Raw genomic sequence first — 24447 nt, 5'->3', positions numbered from 1 at the left:
GATTATAGGTATTTTATTTTAGGCATTGAAACATTCTGAGAAGAGGTCTATAGTTTTCACCAGGTTGTACTGGAGTTCCATGGCATTCAAAAAGGCTAGAATCCCTTGTTCTAGAAATTTGAGAATTTAAATTCATTTGCAACCCAAAATATTTTTTCTAATTAGAGGAAGGCCACCAATATATTTTTTTAAATAACTTTTTATTGACAGAACCCATGCCAGGGTAATTTTTTTTACAACATTATCCCTTGCACTCACTTCTGTTCCGATTTTTCCCCTCCCTCCCTCCACCCCCTCCCCCAGATGGCAAGCAGTCCTTTATATGTTGGATATGTTGCAGTATATCCTAGATACAATATATGTGTGCAGAACCGAACAGTTCTCTTGTTGCACAGGAAGAATTGGATTCAGAAGGTAAAAATAACCTGGGAAGAAAAACAAAAATGCAGATAGTTCACATTCGTTTCCCAGTGTTCTTTCTTTGGGTGTAGCTGCTTCTGTCCATCATTTATCAATTGAAACTGAGTTAGGTCTCTTTGTCAAAGAAATCCACTTCCATCAGAATACATCCTCATACAGTATCGTTGTTGAGATATATAATGATCTCCTGGTTCTGCTCATCTCATTTAGCATCAGTCCATGTAGGTCTCTCCAGTCCTCTCTGTATTCATCCTGCTGGTCATTTCTTAGAACAATAATATTCCATAACATTCACATACCACAATTTATTCAGCCATTCTCTAATTGATGGGCATCCATTCAATTTCCAGTTTCTAGCCACTACAAACAGGGCTGAACAAACATTTTGGCACATACAGGTCCCTTTCTCTTCTTTAGTATTTCTTTGGGGTATAAGCCCAGAAGTAACACTGCTGGATCAAAGGGTATGCACAGTTTTATAACTTTTTGAGGCCACCAATATGTTAGAAAGATCATCCATCCATTCATATATACATGGAAAGGAATCACATGGTATATGGAGGGGAAAAGGAAGGGGAAAGAGAATGAACATTTATATAGCACTCCTATATGCTAGACACTCTGCTACACATTTCACAAATATTATTTCATTTGATACTCACAACAGTCCTGTTAGATAGGTACTGATTAAGATGCCTATTTTGCAGTTGAGGAAATTGAGGCAAAGAGAGTTCAAGTGGCACATAGCTAAACAATGTCTGAGGCTGGATTTGAAATCAGATATTTCTAACTTCAGATCCTACAACTTTATCCATTGTGCAACCTAGCTGTCTCAGTGTGTATCTAAAATGTGATTTATACCTTTGGAAGAGTACCCACATTAATGGAATTATTGGACCATAGATTTAGAGATGAAAGGAAATGCCAAAGCCATCTAGTCCACCAACCTCATTTTACAAATAAAGAGGCTGAGGCTAAGAGAGGATAAGGGATTTGTTTAAGGTCATATGGTACATTATCAGAGATTAGGTTTGGTTCCCCATCCATAGTTTCAATCCTTTTTCTACTCTACCAATATTGAAATTATATTCCTCACAACCTTAACTTACTATGTAAACATGGAATATTGTTGCTATTACTTTTGTTTTTTTGTGTTGATGGCGCCACAAAAAACCCACTTTGATTATTCAGCATTACATGAAAGTAACTTGAGCTCTTGAAATCTGTGAGGGGAGGGGAATGGCTTCCACTGCTAGACTGACAACAGACTAAATCAGTCTTCAGAAAACCAGAGACAAAAAAGCCAGAGACTTATCATTCACAAGCTGGCCCCTTGGTAATGTATTTCCTTGACTATGGTAACCCATGAGAAAAAGAAAACTATAAAATCACCCCTTGGGAAGCCTCCTTCTGCTTTTACAATGGTGAAATCATGGGCATCAAAAGGAAAAAAAAGGGACAGATCAGGTTAATCTTTACCTTGGCTATTGGTTCTTTAAATGTGAGGTGATTTTACAAAGAAAAATAAGTGGATATACTTTTAGAGAAATAGAATCATAACAACTTTGACATTTTCATGACAAATAAAACCAGACAAGAGGAGTTTGTTGCTATGTGGAAGAATGGCTCCTGGGTTATCCTTAGAGACACCAGTAAAGGGATTGGTATAGTTGCTTTAATTGGTTGCCTAACGGCAATAAGAAACATCATTTAATGATACATTTGATCATCTCATGTTGCAGTGCTCATAATAAGTATTTGAAAAAAAAAGACCACAGTAAAAATCATTACTACTTGTATACTAATTTTCTCTATGATGGATGACAACGTTAGGAAATTACATAAAGAATAAATGAATCACCCAACATTTATTAGACACCCATTATATGCCATCCATCTATTGTGCTAGGCACTGAGGACACAAACACAATGAATGAAAAAATCTTGACTTTTAAGAAACTTAAACAAGAATTCAGTAAAACTCTCCAAATTTAACAACATATATCTCACCAATTGGTGACTTCAAGAGATTGCAAGAAATATTTTAGAAAATACAGTTTGAGAAAAAGAAATATAAGAGGTCAAAGATTTGTAGGCTATATAGAAGTCTCACACCTATATATATTTTTCCTCAAGAAAAAATAGTAGGTGTTCAACGTGAAAGTAGATGAATAACATCATAATAAAGGAATATAATTACATTTCACTAGGCAGGAAGTTATTTGCTTTAATTTAAAGGTCGTTCTTTGCATTAGTAGTCTGGGTTAGTCAGAGTACTGACTTATGGCAAGATCAAAATACATGGTTAGCAGGGGGAAAATGAGAAAAAAAATATGGCATATAGTTGAAAAGCAACTTGACAATGACTTAATGAAGAGTAATTAATATATGGAAGAAGGAATATGGATATAGACTACAATAATTTCATATTGAAGCTTAATTGATGTAAATCAAGTGTGCTACTAAGTAGACAAAAAGAGTCTTAAAAAAAAAAAAAACCCACTTTCACTGATACTTGATTTACCAAGGAGAGAGATGGGGATAAACTTGTTTTGTTGTTTGGTCATTTGGTCATGTTCTACTCTTCTGGACCCCATTTGGGGTTTTCTTGGCAAAGATACTGGAGTGGTTTGTCATTTCTTTCTTCAGCATATTTTACAATTTAGGAAACTGAGACAAACAGGATTAAGTGACTTCCCTGGGGTCACAGAGCTAATTAGCATCTGAGATCAGATTTGAATTCAGGAAGTTGAATCTTTTTGAATCCAGCCTCAGTACTTTACACATTGCACTATCTAGAAGCAAATAAATATATAGGACAGGACAAATGGAAATGTGAGCAGAGTGAGCTTGACTGCATTCACAAAATCATAGAGCTTTTTAAAGTCATTCTTCCAAAAGAAAAAAAAAAAAAAAGCCTGCCTAAAAAATACCTATATCCTACCAGTACTGTTGTGAGACTACAAATTTTGGAACATTTGAAGATTTAAAAGTAGCTATCACATAGAGCAAGATGAAGAGGTGTTTGATGGCTATGAACAGGCAGTAACATGCAGCAAGTAAGGGACTTTGCCAAGTTGGGTAAAAAATGACATGCAGAAAATGTATGAGCACAAAGAAGTCAGGCTGCTCATATTCTTAAAGGGAGTGATAACAAGATAGATAGCCTATTTCACTGATAGCCTTTCAGTTCAGAAGCTATACAGGATAGTTGCCAACATGTTGCTTGAACTTCTTGCAGCAAACTTTTGGGAGAACATGATAGAGAGTTTCAAAAGATGAACAGGCATGGATAATATTGATCCATTTGAATAATAGAATTCTAGACCTGAATTTTCTAGCCTCCTCATCTATCATGAGAAATCTCCTGTCAGTCTTTCTTGTTTTTCTCCAGCCAATCCATTTGAATAATAGAATTCTAGACCTGAATTATCTAGGCTCCTCATCTATCATCAGGAAACTGAGGCCAAAAGAGCTTAAATGATTTGCCCAAAGTTATAGATAATGTTCGTGGGAGAGATAGGGCTAGAACCTTGGGTTTCTGAATCATCATTGAATTTTAAATCTAGAAGGCTCCTTAGACATCATCAAATACAACACCTTCATTCTATAAAGGAAGATATCAAGGCTTAATAAACTAAAAGTAATTGATAAGATCATACAAGTAGTTAGTTGCAAAGATAGATTTTAAAATTTGGGATCCCCAAATACCCAAATATTCTTCAGTTGTTTCTTTACTATATTCACTATATCATAGTAAAATAGGATTAATGTTACCTTGACTTCTAAATTTCCTGCCCCTTCCTCCTTGATATTCACTTTCCCATTTCCCTCCTCCACAATTCATAGATCTAGGTCTGAAAGGGACCTAGAGAACATCTAATCCAATCCATTCATTTTATAGATAAATATAGAAAATTGAGTCCCTGAGAAACTGAGGAGAGGGACAATACTGACTTTGGGAATTGTTATGATTTTTTTTTTTAGATTAGAAACAAAAAATCTGAAATAACTATTAAAATAAAACTTAAGTTATGTGTTTCTCTCTCAAGATTACCTAATTCTTCATTTGTTGAGAAAATTTATTTGGAAAACAGTATGTAAAAAAAACCAAAAGAGAGAGCTTGATTTGCTGTTATGCTTTTTCAACTCAAACAATTTTTTGCTACCCTGAATCAAGTAATGCCCCCAACATCCAGCCCCTGCCCCCTTGTACTGATTATGGACCCAAGGTAATTTCCCCCTGCCCACCCTGCACCATTAATGAGTGGTCTGTTTGGACTACTTTTCTGGTACAAAGATATCTCTTCAGCAATCTGGGAGTGTTAATGTGCTAATGCAGGTAAATTGTAATTAATTTCTCTCTAATTGATGCGTGGGACTAACTGGGCCCCTCATTTTCCTCCCTTCATTCCTTTATAAATATATGATTTGACAGGTTAATTTGAAAGCAAAAGTTAGATTCTTTACAGCCATCTAAGCAGAAGCCTGAGAACGCAATTTGCTGTCTAGTTGTGTGAAGCATAATAAAAGGGTTGAAGTCAGGTTATCCTTTTTTTTTTAATCATCATTTCATTAATTTAATCTTTTTCCCCTTCATAAGGTAATAAAATATTCATTTCACATCCTGAAAAACTTGGCAGCGATTGGCAAGGGAGCAATATCCACAGAGTGATATGGAGAATGATAGTGTGACCTTCTTTTTCCATGGTGGCCTGGACCTCAGAGGGAAAGGAAGCACCAGGAGAGGGAATACTTCTTTTTTCTCTGACTCAGAGGTGAGTCAAACTTTCCATATCTGCTTCAAGGATACTCTGCTAGAAAAAAGAAGAGGGTATATCTTCTCAGCAAGACTTAGGGAAAAGTCTCACAGATCTTTCAGGCCATTATCTGGGGAAAGAGGGGAAGGTTGAAATGCATTCTTTATAAACATCCCTTCAAATTCCAGCGTTAGCTGCAGGTAATGTTCCTGCCTGGCAAATACCAGGGTCAGTGCCAGTTCAAAGTATTTCTCTTTAGAGGTTATCACTATAGCACTGAGCAAAGTAAATGATGGAGAGAGAAGGCAATAGGACTAAAGAATGGACTCAGTAACTCCTTAGTTCTTGGATGTAGCATTTCTGGAAAGATAAACAGGTGGGAGGCCAACTGTTCTATAAGCAAATTTAACTTGTACAAATTTAACTTAATTTTTGTTGTAAAAAGTTTGTCTGAATCTTATCTGCTTGGTCCTAGGAGGCAGAACTAAGAGTGAGGGGCAGAAGTTGCAGGAAGACAGATTGTAGTTTGCAGAGAGACAAAACAATAACAGCAGCATTGACAAACAACATCCTAAAACTTTGTTGTTCAGTTGTTTTCAGTCATGTTTGATTCTATGTGACCCCATTTGGGGTTTTGTTGGTAAAGATACCGAAGTGGTTTGTGATTTCCTTCTTCAGACATTTTATAGATAAAGAAGTGAGGCAAATAGAATTGGGTGACTTACTCAGGATCGCTCAGCTAGTAAGTTTATCTGTCAGATTTGAATTCAGAAAAATGAGTTCTTGACTCCAGGTCCACTACTCTATCCATTGCACGGCTATCTGACCTATCTTATTACTCAGAGCCATGCCAAAGTTGAATGAGTTGTTTTAGAAGGAAGGCACATTGAGATCTCTCTTCTTCAAGCAAAGGCAGGGTAACTACTAGTCAGAGAGACTACCAAGATTTTCTTTCCTACTATGTATTGGATGAACTAGTTCTGAGATTGAGGCTAGCTAGGTGGTGCAGTGCATAGAGCACTAGCCCTGAAGTCAGGAGGACCTGGGTTCAAATCTGGCCTCAGACACTAATCGTTCCTAGCTTGACCCTGGGCAAGTCACTTAACCCCAAATACCTTAAAAAGAAGAAAACGAAAAAAAAGAAAGAAAATTTATTCTGTAGCATCACTCAGCAAATATGCTACTATTTCACAGACTTAGATTGTTCCTAAATAAGCAGAAGGCTGGATGCCTATCTCTGTAATTAGAGTGGCTTCCCATTTTACCATAAAGACAATCTCAAGTCACTTGGCTATTTCCATAATGCACCATTGAAGAGTAAGAACGAAATGGAGAAAGAAATTGGGTTGACAGCTGAGACCCATCCCAGTAGAAAACAGGGAGATTCTAGCTCCCTCTGAAATTTGGTTGCCAGAACATTTCATCTACCTAGCAAGTCATTATCCTCAGACTCCATCTGGATATGGAAAGCAGCTTTCCATTTAACTGAAATTACATTCATTTAAGCCATAGAAACACACCTCCTCAGGCTCTTGGTTTTTGTTTTTTTGGTTTTTTTTTCCCGTTAGCAAAGAGCAATGGAAGTGACTTACTCTTTGGTTTAGGGATTCTGGAGGAGGATAAGAAAGGCTTGGGAGGTAGGGGGTTGATTAGTACCCAATCTTCACCAAAGTCTCCCTGTTGAGCTAATGATGGGGAGCATCTCATCCCAAGAGCTCTGGTTGAGGTCTGATGCTAAACACAAGCCACTTCAGAGCCACCATCTGGGGAGGTTTGATAGAAAATGTGCTAAGCAGAATAAGGCCAGCAAGGAAACAGGAGCTCCAGTGGTTCTCAGCTTCATACAAATGTAGGCCTGCTACTAATTTTCAAAAGAAAGGTGGTGCCTAAGTAGGTGATTGGACTACAATTCATTTGGGGGGGGGGGGAGCGAGAAAAATTCTGATTCACAGAATACTGATAAATCACATATTTGGACAATTGCAAAGAAATTTGGGAAAAGGTACAAGTTTTATTTCCTTGTACCTCCATTCTTGGTATTGGTCTAGGAAAATTTAAGTTCTAACTATGATCTTTATAAGCTGTGTGACTATAGAAAAGTTACTTAATCTCTTTAAATTTAACCATTTATGGAATCAGAACAATAACATATATACTATCTACATTACAAGATTATTCAATGTAACCTATTATGATCACCAGCATTCCCCTTCTCCACTGCTCATTACTGTTTCTTGGGACAGAATCTAGCTTTTATTCCTCTTGTTCAAAAAATTTATTCTTTGTTTCAAGTAATGGCTCACTGAGTCGGGCGATATATCCCAAAATAAAAGTGATAAAAAAGCAAAGTAAACTAATACAATTAAAAATAATTAAAAATAATTGTAGAAGAAATGAGAACTGTTATCAGAAAGAACAAGTCAGTCATACATATAAGGGTTTGTTTTTTATAAGATGAGAATAATTGAATCAGCTTTTTTGTTTGTTTCTTAAACTCACTCCTGAATTGAGAAGTAGTCTGAGTGTGGGCGTGGTTGTGAGGACAGTTTGTTTTGATCTATAAAGTTCTCCATAAATTAAAAATTAAAAAAGTTTCCTCCTTGTTCTAGGACAAGGACACTGGCTATGAGCAAGAGAAAAAAATTGTCCCGTTATATGAGTGCAGTCTGAACTAAGGGCCTGGGAGGCTGGACTCTTCATAGGATATTATCTGTCTCTGCACTAGTCTCCTTTCTTTCCTCTTTGGTTTTTCAATGTACAAAACACAAAAATTATTATAATCCCTCACTTGGCTATTTGCAAAGCAATACAACATCTCCTGAACAAAAGCTGATAGTATTAGAAATGGATGACTGTGAATCACTGTTTTTCTTTGGACGAATGGATTTTTAAGTCTCAAGGGCTAGAAAATCCACCATTTTCAGTTCAATGTAAAAAAAAAAAATCATCCTCTATGAAGTCTTTCAGTTTTTCTTGTGCTGGTTGAATTATTTGCTCAAATGACTTAGTGCAGAAGCTTAAGAACTTAATATGGTATCAGGAACTAGTCTAAGGAAAAAAAAAAGGAAATCTCTATTCCTTTTAATATTATCCATTTTCCCCTCTTTGCCCCCCAAATTCTCCCATGCTTAAAAAAAAGGCCCTTAGGAGGAAAACTGTATCCTCCAAAGTTACCAGAGCATCTGATGCTGAGTTCCATCTATATTTGCACATTTACATTCTGCTTATCAGGTCAGCCAATGGCAAAATCTTCAGAGGGAGCCGGCAATTTTTCCCTCATACTGAAGCTAATGAGCAAAATAGGTCTGGCTGAAGGACAAAAACAAGTCGGAGCGCATGGTATACTGCAGCTTCATGGACAGACTGTCATAATTATGAAAAACCATCACAAGACCCTACAAATTAAATTAAAAGCCATAGAGAAAACTTCTGGTCTATCAAGTTGGAAAGAAAGCATATAGCATCTTACAAGGGCTGGAAAAGTGGCAGCAGGGATCTCGTTGGGAATCCTGTCTGGGGCCGTGCTCCCTCCTTTCAGCTTTCTAACAGTTTGACTGTCAATGTCTAGGCAGAGGATAAATGTTTTTATATCTACTTTGGGTTCTGTTTTTATTGCCAGTCATGACCATAATTTTGACCATGATTACCAGGTTAATTACTAGAGTACTAGGCTGATTAGGTTTGAGTGAGAAGAATAGTGCAAATCATTCGACTACTCTTTACCCCAAACTTCCTACATTTCTTACTTGTTTCTTTTCTTCTTATCCCTTTCTCTGTTAGCTATGTTCCTTTGGCTGCTGCTAAGCAAATCTTTTCAACCAGCTCACGCAGGCATTGAAGGAAGCTCATTTCAGAGCCAGTAATCAACTCCCCCTTTGGACCAAACTGCAAACTAAAATTGTACCAATCTGTCTAAACAACCTAAGGAAAATGGGACCCAAATTGCCCTATTTTGGTGTGTCCACCTCACTCACTAATTTAATTTTACGTTTAGAAAACTCAAAACTGGGTACGGCCTCCTCCCGGAACCAATCCCAGTAGATATAAAAGCACGTCTCCCCAGCCCAATCATCTGACTGGCCTCATGGGGTAGCATGGATACTAAACAGACATACTCCTGGGATATTCATTTAGATATCTGGTGAGGGCCAGCAGGAAATACAGATACACATGAAATTGCTAACTAATGGAGGAAATATGAGACAAACATTTCAGTTTCATCTTAAGTGTTTTTTTGTTTGGTTTTGTGTGTTTTTCTGGAATTTGACTTTGGGAGAAACCTAAGGTGAAGACACATATTTACAAGTTGTATCAACTTCTCATTAGCCCAGAGGCTGCTCTAGAGGCTCCCTAGCACTTAGGACACTGCCTAGCAGATACTAAGAACTTTAAAAATACTTGTAGATGTGACTTAACACATCTGGATTTCTTGCTTCTTTTAGTAATGCTTCAGTTTTGTTCTGAGCCTGGGATAAGTCCTTTGGGCCTCAGTTTCTCTGTCCTTGAAATGGAGTTAATTCATATGATCCAGGTGTGCCATATGGGCTAATTATGTTCCAGAATATAAATGAGGTCCTTGGATGAAAAAATAACCTTGTCAGTGAGATGATAATTAGAATGACATTCCCAAATATTTGAGGTTTAACTGGATAAATACGTGACAGCAGAAAAGAAGCCGCCTCACAAGGAGGAAGAGGAGGAGGAGCAAAAGCTCAGTCCCATCAAGAAAGAGGAGCTATTACAGGACTAGTGAGAATTGTAAATGCTGTCACCACTCCATTCCCCTTCATTGCTTTGCACCAGGCAATGTGATGACATGAAATGTATTGGGCTCTCAGGTGTCAAGTCTCATTTATCATGGATTTGTTAATAAGAAGAGTAGCTTTACTTCCCAATTCCAGAGAGCAGTGCAGACACTTTGCCCACTCTTCCCTTCTCTGAACATCATTTGGGTTCTACTTTCCCTTTGAACCTCTAATCTGTCTCCTCTCCAAATAGTGAGACTATTACTCCTCAATCACCACCTCCCTCCTCTTCTTACCTTACCTCTTCCAGTAGGCAGATGATACAGCACAGATATATGGTAATATCAAGGAAGAGAAAGAAGGCAAGGGGATGGAAAGGGCATGGGACTATGGGTCTCCAGATCTGGGCTCTAATCTCCCACTGCCACTAATTAGCTTTGAGGTGTTGGACAAATTCCTTTACTTTTCCAGTTCTCATTTTCTTTCTTTTGGAAAATGAAGGGATGGAGCAGATTGTCTCCAAGGTATCTTTCAGCTCAAATTTGAAGATTATTTGTTTATCTGATTCTAGGCACTCTTCGAAAAAAATCACACCCCTTCCTCTCTGATATTCAGTGACTGGGCCAATTTTTGATTCTATAACAGGAGTTTTTAAAAAGACCAAAGTGAATATAATCTTTCCATTTTGCCTTTGCAAGGTATAAAGACAAGACTGCTATCTACTGTGTACTCTACTAAACACAGAAAGCAATGAATCCCTATCTTATTCAGTTTAGTAATGGATCCTCGAAGGAAAGAGGAGACTCAAAGGTTTGGGTTCCTATGGAATCTAAGATCCTTAAAACTTGAAGAATAGCTATTGTCCTTCTCCATCATGGAGAGAGATCAAGCGGGAGTGATATTTTGGATCCTTCCATCCCATCTTCTGACCTAAAGTATGGAGAAGATAAGAATCATAGGTACCAATAACACTATCCCAACGGTGAAATTTATTCCTATGGAACCCGAGATTTAATTGTTAGCTAAAGCAAAAGGATTCTCATTTGCTAAGGCCCAGGTGCCATTGTGGTACTCTTTTAATATCTAGTGAGTTTCAAGAAAGGGATGAAAAATGGACACAAACCATGTGGGCAAAATAAAAGACATACAAATCATAAATGTATTCTGACAGAGGTTGGATTTAGGGAAATAATGGTTTTTCAAAAAGGGGATGACAGAGAGAATATACATGCAATGTGCATTCTCACTGTATGCTTGCTTTTGTTTATTTACTTCCGTAGTAGAAATTATGCTCATCAGAGAGCTTCTGGGAGTATTTAACACAAAATTTAAAATCATAAATTATCTTCCACTTTGGAATAAGCAAAATGGAGCTTGCCTGCCTGACAATATGATAAAGAACAGAAATATAGCAGAAATCACCAACAATTCAAATGAATAAGCACTTATTAAAGGCATAATCTATGCTACACATTGTGCCAGGTGTTGGGGGACACAAAGACAAAATTCAAAGTTTCTTCCCTCAAGGGACTTACATTCTATTGGAATATTAAGAGTTCCCTTTTTCATAGTCCTTTAGAGAGAGAAAAGAGCCATCAATTTTCAAACAGGGGTTATTAACCTTGTCTGTGTCATAAACCTCTTTGGCAATCTAGTAAAACCTATGGCTCCTAATCAGGATAAAGCTTTTAAATTCATAACATAAAATATGTAGGATCCCAAAGGAAACAATTGTATAGAAGTACAGTTATCACTATATAGGAAAATACAAGTTGACATTCACCAGATTAAGAGCCTGGGGGATTCTTGGGGGAATATTTACCCTAAGGAGAAACTATGTGTATAGACTTTGCTTACTAAATGATAAAAAAGTATTCAAAGCAGATTGGAAAATGGAGCCCCAGCTAGCATTGTAAATGACCATTCACTAAGAATTCCCAGTTGGGACCCAGCCATAACATAAGGAAGAACAAACGATCTATATAGAGAAGATGATAAGCTCCTCAAGAGCCTTGGAGAGGACTGAAAGGTTTTATGAATCATTTGGAAGAATACAAAGCCAACTAGCATATGGAGCGCTTAGGGACGATATGACTTGTTCCACCAAGCAAGCTGACTGCTCTATTTTGCATGACCTGAGGGTTTGCCAGGAAAATGATCCCAGGACCATGTGCCCAGGGTCTAAAGGAAATCAGGCAATGGGCCTAATGCGAATCAGGCAAGAGTCCTAATAGAAATGCTATGTCTTCAGCCTACCTTTTTCTGTTGAGACTAACTGGGGAAAGACTGTACCCTCAGTGTTTGGGGGAAGGAAAGATGTTGGTTGTTATTGTTATTTTTTGTTGTCTAAGCCCAGAGAAATGGGAAGTAGTAGCAGAGAGAAGTGGAGCTACGGATATCAAGGAATATAGATAGGACCAATTTAAATTTCACTTTTAGCTTGTGTATTAAACAATGTCCTGAGCGATATGTGTTTGAATGCAATTCCCACCTCTTTCCCTGGATTTCCTGTGTAACTTGAAGTTTAATCCTTATAGAACACCATTAGCCCGTTGGGAGCTGCCATGTTTACTTAGTATGACTTATTTACTGATATCTTGGGACAGCTTAGGTTGTATAATGGATCAAGCACTGACCTGAGAGTTAGGAAAATCTGAGTTCACATATAGTCTCAGATACTTACCAGTTGTATGATTCTGAGCAAATCATATCACTTACCAAGCATCAATAAATGCTTTCATTTGAATTGTTGATTTCTGCTATATTTCTATTCTTTTTTATATTGTCAGATAGGCAGGCTCCATTTTGCTTATTCAAAAGTGGAAGATTATTTGTGATTTTAAATTTTATATTAAATACTCTCAGGAGCTCTCTGATGAGCATGCCATGATTCCTATATAAAAAAATTCAATTACAAAATAGGGAGGATAATAGAATTACCTTCTAGTGTTGTGAAGATCAAATGAAATGACATTTATAATGTGCCTAGAACATAGTGGGTGCTTAATAAATGCTTGTTTCCTTCTTCTTTATTCAGATTAGGGTGCATCCTTCCTTGAAGCATTCTATGAACTTGTCTTTTTCTTTTCTGAAGTCAGAGCATATTTCTAAACTCCTAATCCCATCACTGAATTAAAACTGCACAATAAAAAATGTATTGAACTCCTTAAGAGTAATCATAGGATTAAGAGCTGAAAAGAATCCTACTACTATATGAGCAGGTTGAACTAAAACAGGTAATCATTGTTTCAAATCTAGGGCCGCTGAATCCAAATTTTATGATCTTTTTATTATACACATTCATGAATAAAAGTAAAGTGGAAAAACACAAGATGTGATGAATGCTTGGAGGGACCTAGGTTAGGGCGAGAAATAATCAACAATCATTTATTAAGATAGCAAGTATTATGCCTAGAGCTGAATAGTTAACAAAAGAGAGTATGGTAGAGGAGGCTGAAAAAGTATAATGGGGTGGTTTATAAAGAGTCTTGATTAACTGACTAAGGAATTTAAATTATTCTAGAGTATACATTTCTTGATCTTTGTGTCTCCCAAATTAGTTATAAACTTATTGAAGGTAGGTGCCAAACTTTATATTTCTCTGTATTACTACAGTAGGTAATGCCTTAAAAAAAAGTGTGGAATGAGTTTATACCTTTTTTCAAAATACTGCAGTAATTTCTAGCCATAATCCTTCCCATCTCTATTTCATAACAATAACACTTCCCCTTGTAATAAAAACCAGTATCAACAACAAAAACAGTTAAGCAAAATAAATCAGTCTCCGCTGGCAACATAAACAACATTTCATACTCTTAGTACCCCACCTTTCCAATTAAAAGAAGGACATTAAGCATTCTTTTTGAAAGCCAAGTATTTTATGAGTATTGTTCAGGAAATGGGGGGGGGAAGGAGAACATGAAAGAAGGTAGATTAACTATGATGGAGCTGGTGAATGGGACTAAAACAGAGGACCATGGAGACCCCAGGATACCTTGCCATCTTTCCGGATTTGTTTTTCTGATTTGTTAGTACTCTTTCCTATTGTTACTACTCTTAGTCATCTTGACATGAATCAGAAAACATGTGATTCTAATGCTTAGTGCCATATTTCCAAGGGCAAGCTGGAGCTAGGTGTACTGGTTTATAGGAACCCATTGTTAAACTTTCAGTAGTAGCAATTATACTTTAGACATCACTACAAATCAGGTTTTGATATATTCTTCTGTTTTTTAATTTAGATTTAAGAAGGTATTAATAAGGCATATTATACTTAAATATATATGTATATATATAAAATCATACACACACACACACACACACACACACACACACATATATATATATATACATATACATATATACACACACACACCCATATACATATTTCTTTTTTTCTTCTGGAGATTGCTGTTGTAAAACATTTACCAACATAGCTCCTATAATACTCTATAAACATTACCTGATCTCAACAGAAGTTCAATAGAAGGTTCAAGGAATGAAGTCATCTATAGGATTATAATAATGATGATGATGGTAGGCATGTGTATAGTGCTTTAATGTTTGCAAAGTGCTTTATACCCTTATCTCATTTAGGCCTCACAACATCTCAGTTGATCTGTTTTCTTTTTGTTTTTTGGAGAAATGAGATATGGTGAATGTGAAATGCTGTCAGAGGAAGTCTTATTTATTGACTGATTTTGCTTAACCATTTTGTTATTTGTTTTTGTTTTTGTTAGAAGGGAAAATTCTTTGTAGGGAGAATGAAAATGATTATATGTGGGAATGAATGTGATGTAAAAACAGAATGCATCAATAAAACTTTTTAAAAATTACTTGGTACTGTGGCAATAAAATAAATTTTTTTTAAAAGAAAGAAAAATTTAAAAAGGAAATAAACCAGACAGCCTGTTACTATAGCTTATATAGAAAGAAATTCAATAATATTTGTTGATTTTTTGATTACAGCACAGTTATTATTTAAAAAGTGATAGTGCATATACAGGACTCTTCATTGGTGTCTTGCATTGACACAATCTCTGAGCATTAATATGTTATATTATTAAATAAAGTGAGGCACACTATTACTGCTAGAACCTTTAGATGTTCCTCTCTTACCAGTATCCTCTCTAATTTCTTCTCATTCTAAACTAAGTCAGTTACTTGTCATTAGTGCCCAAATACTAATGAGGCACAAGGAGGATGCTGTATCTAGGTTAGCAGGAAGAGTTACAGAGGGAAGCAAGCTGCCTTCCCATTACAGTCTCTGAAAACTGGCTCCATCCTCTCAGTGCTGGATAAGAAATAGGGATGGTGAGGGTAGGACCCCATCAGGAGGCACCCTCAGGGCTGATGAGCTTGGCACCTTACTGTGCCCTCACTTACTGGAGAACTGTGGTATGAAGTTTTATTTATATAAAGATAAAATGGAACACTTGAATTATAGCAACTCAGGCCTATGTTTGCTAAGAGAGAGTCTGTGTCTCAATCCATCTTTTCTTGGTGACTGGACCCAGCAAGGTTATCCTCATTAATCACTTCCAGCAGTTCAAAGAGAGAAGATATGGGATCTGGGGATTACTTCTGCTATTGCTGGGCTATTTGGAAACTCACCTGCAACTTGCTCCACCAAACCAAATGTTATGGCAAATGTGTGTTAGGAAAAATCCTTGTGCAATTATATTATAATGAAGAGAGTCAAAGAAAGAAGTTAGTTGAGGAGAGGGGAACAATTGGAACATTTGGGGAAAAGCTACTGACTTGGGAGTGTATTTCTGATTGCTATGAATTTAATCACCTAATATTGCTGCCTCTGTTTCCTCACAGTAAAACAGTAAAGCGTATATTTTCCAAATGTATATACTGATTGCCAATCTCAAAGTGAGAAAGGACTTCGGTCTGTCTGGTCAAGGGTTAGTGAGATAGCATGGAGAAGCTTATCAAATGCTTGCACTGCAAATTAGAAGTGTCCTATGCTTGAATCTTCTCTCTGAGACTTATTAGCTTAGAGAAATATGATTTATCTATCTGTAGACAAATCATGTTACAATTCAGAACCTCAGTTTACTTGTTTATAAAAGAGATATTATCTATAATAACTAAATCTAGTATGAGAATGCATGTAAAGAATTTTTGAAATGATAAAGTGTTGTGTAAATGTTAACTAGTCTTATTGCCCAGACCAAGCTGAATCTGAACAGTAGTACCCTCTGTAATACTCCTAACAAGCATTCATTCATTGTTGAATGAATGAAATCTGAAGACTTCCAGTGAAAGAAATCTCTGTACCTCCTGAAAAAGTTTGTTGCACTTTAAGACAGCTCAAAATGTTAAGAGTCTTTACCATTACCAATTACCAATTTCCCTCCTTCCCTCCTTCTCTCCTTCCGTCCTTCCCTCCTTCCTTCCTTCCTTCCATTCTTCCTTCCTTCTCTCCCTCTCTCCCTCCCTCCTTCCTTCCTTCCTTCCTTCCTTCCTTCCTTCCTTCCTTCTTTTCTACAAATGTTCTGAGGCAAGTAGGTGGTACACTCTCCAGAGAACTTGGTTAGAGATAAGAATTCAAATCCTTTGTCAGACACTAGGGGCATTTCTGGGTAAATGATTTAAGCTTTTTAGTCTTATTTCTTCATCTGTCAAATGCAAATTTGACAGATAATAGCCTCCTATCTCACAGAATTGTTTTGAAGATCAAATAAGACCATTGTAAACCTCAGCACCTATATAAATGTTATTTAAACTCAACATAAATGCTAGCCATTATTTTATTGTTATTATTATTACTTCTGAAAAAAATGACAAATCTTATATTGCTAGAACTGGAAGGAATTTCAAAGGTCATTTAATTCAAGCACCTTATGGAAACTGAGGCCTAGAAAACCTATCTAGTGATGTGACTTGCCAAAGGTGGCAAAACTAATAAACAGCCTATCTGTCTAGGCTTTTCTTTTGTAAAACTTGAACTATTACCTCCTTGTAAAGGACTCTATATTTGAATCCATTTTTATTTCTCTCTAATACATAGCACAGAAGTAAATACAGAATGAGTTGCTCAGTATATGATATGGGAGGAATGAGTGGTTTGTTAAAATAATTTGACCTCTTGAGTACTTCAGGGTTGGCTGTCCCTAATGCCTAAAAGGTACTTCCTTCTCATCTTTGCCTCTGAGAATTCTTAGTTTCCTTCAAGATAAAGTTCAAGTAGCACCTTCTTTCTTTCTTTCTTTTTTTTGCTATAAATCTAAGTATGTACATTTTGAATTCCCCAAGATAAATGGAAGATCCTTGAGGGTAAGGACTATGTCCCAATTTGTTTTTTGTCTTCCCAATGAATAATATAGGGTCTGAGGTACAATAAGTGCTTATTCAATATTTATTGATTGGCAGGCATAAAATATGATTAGCATCAGAAAATAGCTCAGTGGTTTATTAGCTATTTGGAGAAATTTATTTGAAAATTCTAATAAAACTGCTCTCTCCAAATTTACTATTAATGATCACTTGATTTACAAATTAAATGGCCTTTTCTCAATCCTTATCCTTCTTGAACTCTCTGTAATATTTGAAACTGTCAATCACCCTCTTCTTATTGCTATCCTTTTCTCTGTGGTAATTCTTCTACCTTTTCAATTGCCTCATCATGGTCTACTTTGCTAGGTTTTCATCCACATCATATCTGTTAACCATGGATACACCCCCCAGGCTCTGTCCTGGTTCTTTTCTCCTTTCCTTCTTAGACTTGGTGATCTCATTAGCTCCCATGGATCCAATGATCATTTCTCAAAAGGCAACTATCAGATTTATTTACCTAGCCCTAACCTCTCTCCTGACCTGCAGACTTACACACCAACTGCTTATTGGATATCTCAAATTGAATGTTCTCCAGTGTTCTCAAATTCTACATGTCTAAAACTGAGCTCATTTTCCCCCTGAAGTCCTTCCTTTTGTCAACTTCCTTATTACTGTTATTCTTAAATTCGTTATTATGAGTTATTACTTCTTTCCTTATTATTAAATTATCACTATTCATTATCATCTCAATCATCCATATTTGAAACTCCGATATCACCCTCCTCTCCCCACTCTCTCTCACCTCCCATATCCAATCTGCTGCCGGGTCTCATTAATTCTTTCTGCACAACATCTCTCCCCTATATCTTTTCTTTCTCCTTGGTCGCTGCTTTCATTTTGCTGCAGGCTCTCATCACCTCTTGTGTCTGGACTATTACAACAGCCTCTGGCTGATCCTTCTGTTTCAGATATCTTTACATTCCAAATCTTCCTTCCTCAGCTATCAAAGTCGGCTTCCTAAAATGCATGTCACGCCCCTCCATTCAATAAACTTCAGTAGCTCCCTATTACTTTTATGATCAAATATAAAATCCTCTCTCCTTTAAAGCCCTTCATAATATGCTTTTCTCTTATATTTCTAGTCTCCTCACACTTTCCTCTATTCTAAGATCAAGTGACAGTGACCTCCTTATTCTTCACACATGGCATTCTGTTCATTTTTTGTGGCTGTCCTCCATACTTAGAACACCCCTCTTCTTATCTCTACCTCTAAGCTTCCCAGGTTTCCTTCAAGAATAAGCTAAAATTCTACCTTCTACAGGAGCCCTTTCCTAGTGCCCCTTCACGCATAAGCCTTTTCCCTGGGATTATATCCAATTTATTCTGTATATTTCTTGTTTGTTCATAATTGCTCGCTCTATATGAGGGGTATGTGAGCTCCGGGGACTTGTATGCAGGCAGCCTCAGCACTTGGAAAAGTGCTCGCAGAAAGTGCTTCATAAAAGGCTGCTGTCTGACAGACGGACTGACTAGAAATACTGGAGGCTGGGAATGACCCACGGGGCGTGCCCACAGAGAATGAGGGGTCGGGCTCAGAAGTGGACATTTTCTTCTCTTTAGTTCGATGATGAAGCAAAACAGTCCATAATGATCAGGATTGAAGTTGCAAGCCCATGAAAGTTTATGAAGCAGGGACAAATCGGGAATAAATAGTTTGTTTGAAGGCTGCCAACCATTACAAAAGCTGTTAAATGAATTTCTCCTTGCCAGTTTCAATATACAGCATCCACTGAGTCTGTGAGATGACTTGCTTCTAAATGCCTGGGCTGCGCCCTCTCGTGGTCCTAATCCTTACTGACAACTTCAATTTTTTTTTTAGTTTGTTTTTGAAACCAAAGATTTATAGTGTCAAAGCTCTTTGACTAACCTTTTTTTTTTTTTTTAAATTTAAATCCTTAGACAAACAGAGGAACAAATGTCCCACCGCTTTTAACTTCATCATTATAGGAAACTGGAAGGCAATATCTGTCATTCAAATGAGTAGCCACTTTGGGAATTTCATTTTACTTCAACTTCATTCCGGTTAGGTTTTCATTTAAAATCTATTGTATAGGAGCAGCTAGGTGGTGCAGTGGATAGAGCAGCAGCCCTGAAGTCAGGAGGACCTGAGTTCAAATCTGCTCTCAGACACTTAACACTTCCTGCTGCGTGACCCTGGGTAAGTCACTCAACCCCAATTGCCTCTGGGGGGAAAATCTATTGTATTGTTTCCTATTTAGTTTTTGTGTGATATGAGTGAATTCTCTTCTATTAATGAACCTAATAAGGTCACTCCTATTCCACAGAGTTAATTTCTTATCTACAACATTTACACTTATGGTAACCACTACATCGATTAATAAAGAGCTGTGTGTTTAAATAAATCCTCTAAGCTATAAGAGCTGACTTATCCTTTCTCTCCTTGCTCATTCTTGTTTCCTATCACCTCCTTTTCAAGATTGTGGTAATTTATACTCCCTTTACCACTATCACAAATTTCTAGAGTTGGAAGGGACCCCCCATGACTACCTACCAATTTCAACATATATACAACAAAAAATCCCTTTTACAAAAAGCCCTGATTGAAGAAAGGAAGCAAACATTTATTAAGCATCTATATGTACTTTATCAATATTATCTCATGAGTCCTTATAACAACCCTGAAAGGGAGCTGCTGTTCTCCCAATTTTATGGTTGATGAAACAGAAGTCAACAAGGGTTAAATGACTTTCCTCCAGTCACACAGCACATGTTTGAACTCAGGTCTTCCTGATTCTAGGTCCAGTGCTCAAGGCACCTGTCTTCCTCTAAGACCCTTGAAGACTTCCAATAAAAAGAATCCTATTCCTTCCCAAGGTGATTTATTTCACTATTCAGACGCTGATGTTGTTAGGAAATTTCTCCAAACACTAAAGATTAAATGGGCCTCTTTGTAACCTTTATTCACTGCTCCTAGTTTTCCCCTCTAAAGCCAAATAGAACAATTCAAATCCCTTTTACATATGACAGCTTGTCAAATATTTGAGGACAGTTATCATATCCCTTCAGAGTCATCTTTTCTCCAGGCTAAACATCTCTAATTACTTCCACTTACTCCCACCATGGCAAAATCCTCAAGGCCATTTAATATCCTGGATGATTTCCTTTGGATTTTCTGAAATTTATGTATGTCCTTTATAAATTGAGGTGTCTAGAATCAAACACAACACTCCTTATTACTCTCTTTATCTCCTTATTCCTGTCAGTTATTATCTTTAAAAAAAAAAGTTGTATTACCACACCATTGGTTCAGACTAAGTTTATAAAATACTAAGCTTCAGTTGTAGACAAAGTGTATTTCTCTCTGCAATGGGGATAGGAATGAGGACTCTGCAGGCTCAAAACTTGCCTATGTGACAAAGTGTATAGGGGCCATGTGACAGTTCTCATCTATCTAACTTGGATATCAACAAAATAGGATTTTAAAATTAATCTGGTAGCTCATAATCAACCATGTTGGCCTTGAGCTAAGGAAGAAAAATCCAGGATCAACTAAGATGACATTTGTATAGCATTTAGTACAATGCTTGACACATAGTAGAAACTTAATAAATGCTTATTTCCTTCTTTTTTTTCCTTCCCTCGGGGCTAAGGTTCCTTTAATAAGTGCTACATACTGGCACCCTGTTTCTGTCACAATTTTTTTTTTCCTTAGAGATCTTCTTAATCAGGTGATGTGGTAACACAAAGGCAACTTGCTGGTATTGTAGTGTCTGTTAATAATGTTAATAATCTGAAAGGCCTATGACAACAAGTTTTGAAGAGCTTTATGACCTCATACTTATACTACTATTTTATCTCTCATGGAACGATAGACAAAGGAAAGAAGATTCTATCTTAAAATTCTCATTCATGGAAGGTGCTAAACCACTCTACAGGAGAAATTATGAAATGTCCTTTATATAGTATGATGAGTATGAATAAGAGGATTTTGTTCAGTTCTTCTCTCCATAGCCAAATAAAGATTAAATTTGGTCATGTTTAGTGTCCACTGCCCAGCATAATCCATGGACTGGAAACTTTAAACTGAATTTGAGCCCTTTGGAAGTTTGAGTCCATTTACTCTTGACAAAACTATGGTTAGGGGAAAACAAGTCTTTCAAATGTTATTTGAAAGGCTCATAAGGCTTTTTGGATGTTTAATGTCTCTTAAACAGCATTTTAATGATTTAATGGCAAATGAACCAGAAACCCATGCATTTAATTTCCCTTGAAATACATATACATTTTAAAATTAAGGGAAAAGCAGTCAGAGAGAAACACATTGGTGATTTGGTCACGGCTAGAATGTCAAAAGATTTGTTGAAGATAGAGTCCAGAAAACTTCACAGTTGACCCCTTTGGCTCAGTCCTATTGGCACAGCCCTCAATACCACTTAGTACATGCTCTCATATGAGTTTGATTTTATTCATTCATCAATTCATTGATCTGAGTTTCAATGTGGAAGCCTAAAACGATAGCCAGTCATTAAGAATTTCTGAGACTTCTGTTTCAGTAGGTTATTGACCTCAGCTTTATTTTTTTGTTTTTGTTGCAAAAGTTGGAGTATTATTCTCACCACTGGAATCTCACATTCACTTTTCTAATGTCTCAAGAAGGATGGGCAGACCCAACACTAAAGAGTCTAAGGCACAAGTAGATTATATTAAAAGATTCTCTAATGGGGAAAAATTGATATAATAAATTAAAAAAAACCACCTTTATCTGAATGTCAAATACATGTTAGAGTAGCCACCTATGCTTGTAGTATTTCATCTCTCTTATTTTATGTTAATCTAGAAATCTGCCAGGGCAGTTATCTGCCATTATAGATAAAATGTGCTTGGTCTGGACTCAGAAAAACTGAGTTCAAATCCAGCCTCAGACACGTACTAACTGTGTGACCCTGGGCAAGTCACTTAACCCTGTTTGCTTCAGTTTCCTCATTTGTGAGATGAACTGGAGAAGGAAATGGCAAACCACTCTAGTATCTTTTCTTAAAAAAAATCCAAATAAGGTCATGAAGAATTAGACATGACTAAAACAAACAACAGAAAGCTGACTTGTCTATCAACCAATAAATGTACTAGCAAGCATTTATTAAGTATTTCTTTTGTCAATGACCTAATTCATTGGGGATATAAATTCAAAGAATGAACCAATCCCAACTCTTGAAAAGCTTACAAAGTAGTACATAGGTCAAGGATTATATCTTCCTGATCTGAAAAGTAAGAATATTATATGGTCTTTAATGTCCCTTGTCATTCTAAGTTTATTTTCTTAATGATCTCCACTGCCACTACCTCTTTTCCAACAAGAGCAGGGGCCATAGAGTCTATTTTTTTCTTTCATTCCTTTGCTTAGTGCCTATTGTTAGAATGTTTTCCAATCTCCTCCCTCACCTCTATCCAAATTCTATCCATCCTTCAAGGCCTGCTTCCAATCCTAATTGCTTTAAACAATCATTTCTGATTCTCTCTGGTTCCCATTGGTCTCCCCCTTCTGAACTTTGACAAAGATAAACTTTAGCAATGTGTAGAAAAAAATCTTTTTATATTCTGTACCACACACCTTGGCACTTAAATAGACACTTTCTTGTCCTGTTCTCTAATTATTTTATATGTCTTAGTCTTGTCTCCCCAGCTTGATTCTAATTTCCTGTAAGGCAGGAGCCATGTATCTCACTCCTTCTACATTCCCACAGGCACCTAGCATAGTACAAAGCACATAGCAAGCATTCAATAAGAATGTGATTGATTGACTGTCTCTTTAATATCATCCCTTCTAACTTTATACCACATACGCATAGAAAATCGACCCTGATAGGCTCCAGAAGACAAAACATTTGGATACGAAATCCTTGCTAATTCAGATGTGAAGCAGATTAAACTCATTTGCAATTATCAGATCTGTCCTCTTTTGGGGGACCATTAAAGCTGCTTAACAGTTTCGTTCAATAAGTATTGGCATTGTTTTGGATCACTGCACTTGTATCATTTGCATGTTATCTGAATTCAAAGTGCATTATTAACAGAGAATGGGATGGCATTTTGTTCCCCAGAGCTTTCTTATTCAGAGTTTCATTACTGCTAGGAAAGAATTCTCTTTGGAAAGGTGGATGATCAACATGTATACTCGAGGTCCATGCAGTTGTCCAGAGCTGAGACTGGAAAAATGTTCTAAGATACATCTGCACAGATTATGGTATGAGAATGAAATGGAATCTTACTTTGTTATAGGAAAAAAAACCCACAAATAAACATGAGGAATACAAAGAAATATAGGATCCTAGCTCTAGAGATAGAATGATGAATTCATTGTTTATTAAGTGCTTAACATGTACAAAGAGCTGAACCAAGCAATGGGAATAAAAATAGCAAAGTAGGATATTCCTTATTCTCGAATTCACATTTAAATGGAGGTGACAACACATAGAAAAGGTTTCAGATGCAATTCAAATTGAAAAATCTCATAGTCCATAGGGTACAGCAGTCCAGCAGATGTTAATGCTACTTTGTTAATGCCATTTTCATTTATAAAATGGTATCAGTTTCTCATGTTGGACATTTGAGAGAGCTAAAGACTTTGATGGCCACAGGATCTTCTGTATTTGTGGCTTGTAGAATCTGCTGGAGCAAGTGCCAGGCTGTATCTCCATAGTGGTACTCCCTTATTTTATTTATTTATTTGCAGTAGTTCTTTAAAAATATTTTTATTAGAGCTTTTTATTTACAAAACATATGCATGGGTAATTTTTCAACATTGATCCTTGTGAAACTTTGTGTTCCAAATTTTCTCCTCCTTTCCCGCCAGTCCCTCCCCTAGAGGACAAGTAATCCAATACATGTTAAATATGTCAAAATATATGTTAAATCTAATATATGTATACATATTTATACAATTATCTTGCTGCACAATAAAAATCAGATCAAGAAGAAAAAAATTGGGAAAGAAAAACAACAACAGAGTGAGAATGTCATGTTGTGGTCCACACTCAGTTCTTCATCACAAGATTATTGGAACTAGTATGAATCACCTAATTGTGGAGAAGAGCCACATCCATCAGAAGTGATTATCTTATAGTATTGCTATTGCCATTTAGAATGATCTGCTCATTTCTCTCAGCATCAGTTCATGTAAGTCTCTCCAGGTTTCTCAGAAATCATCCTGCTGGTCA

The 24447-nt window shown here is 36.7% G+C and overlaps 1 protein-coding gene across 1 annotated transcript in view; it reads right to left on the bottom strand.

The window, feature by feature from the left end:
- Window positions 1-24447, bottom strand: part of OPCML (opioid binding protein/cell adhesion molecule like) — a 1494059-nt gene that overhangs the window by 998848 nt on the left and 470764 nt on the right. The window lies entirely within an intron of this gene.

This window comes from Antechinus flavipes, chromosome 3, assembly GCF_016432865.1.
Source record: "Antechinus flavipes isolate AdamAnt ecotype Samford, QLD, Australia chromosome 3, AdamAnt_v2, whole genome shotgun sequence".
In the NCBI taxonomy this organism is placed as follows: domain Eukaryota; kingdom Metazoa; phylum Chordata; class Mammalia; order Dasyuromorphia; family Dasyuridae; genus Antechinus; species Antechinus flavipes.
This window is presented reverse-complemented; position numbering and strand designations above follow the sequence as displayed.